Genomic DNA, 881 nt, shown 5'->3' with positions numbered 1-881 from the left:
TTACTCTCGTGCAACAAAATTGTAAGTATCGTAGACTCCCTCAAGAAGACCCAAATTAGTTTATTTCTGATTTTCTGCAGATTTGTGATACTGTAAAGACCAATGGAGTGAATCCTGAGGTGTACAAACTCATGCTCTTCCCATTTGTTGTAAGGGATAGAGCAAAACTGTGGTTAGATTCTCAACCCTACGAGAGTCTGGATACTTGGGACAAGGTTGTCACTGGATTTCTGACTAAATTTTTCCCACCTCAAAAGCTTACTAAGCTAAGGGTGGAGGTTCAGACTTTTAGACAGAAAGATGGTGAGACCCTTTATGAAGCTTGGGAGAGATTCAAGCTACTGATTAGGCAATGCCCTCCAGATATGTTCTCTAGATGGACTCAGCTGGATATCTTTTATAAGGGCTTATGTGAAATGTCCAAGATGCACTTAGATAATTCTGCAGGTGGTTCTTTGCACATGAAGAGGACACCAGAGGAGACTACTGAGCTTATTGAGTTGGTTGCTAATAACCAATACTTATATTCCTCCAACAGGAACCCTGTAAACTCTGATACCTCTCAGAAGAGAGGCATTTTGGAAGTGGAAGCTGTTGATGCTCTTCTTACTCAAAACAAGCTTTTGTCTCAACAAATAAATTTGATTACTCAACGGTTGAGTAGAATGCAAGTTTCAGCTGTCAACACTCAGAATGCACCCCAAGAAGCCTCTTATGACATGACAGGTAATTTTATGCAAAATAAAAATTATGATTATGCTCAATTTTCTTCTGAATAGGTCAATTACATGGGGAGTGCTTCTAGAAATCCCAATAATAATCCTTATTCTAAGACCTACAATCAGGGATGGAGAAATCACCTAAATTTTAGGTGGAGAGAG

At 39.3% G+C, this 881-nt stretch overlaps 1 non-coding gene across 1 annotated transcript; it reads right to left on the bottom strand.

The window, feature by feature from the left end:
* Nucleotides 1-263: 263 nt before the first annotated feature.
* LOC148574079 (small nucleolar RNA R71) lies at nt 264-370 on the bottom strand. Its single transcript, XR_015906430.1, has one exon. It is a non-coding gene; the product is annotated as a small nucleolar RNA R71 (small nucleolar RNA).
* Nucleotides 371-881: the final 511 nt, after the last annotated feature.

Source organism: Arachis ipaensis, chromosome B2 (genome assembly GCF_059453495.1).
Source record: "Arachis ipaensis isolate K30076 ecotype BB chromosome B2, ASM5945349v1, whole genome shotgun sequence".
Classification (NCBI taxonomy): Eukaryota; Viridiplantae; Streptophyta; class Magnoliopsida; order Fabales; family Fabaceae; genus Arachis; species Arachis ipaensis.
Note: the sequence above shows the minus strand (reverse complement) of the source record. Positions and strands in the feature narration are given on the sequence as shown.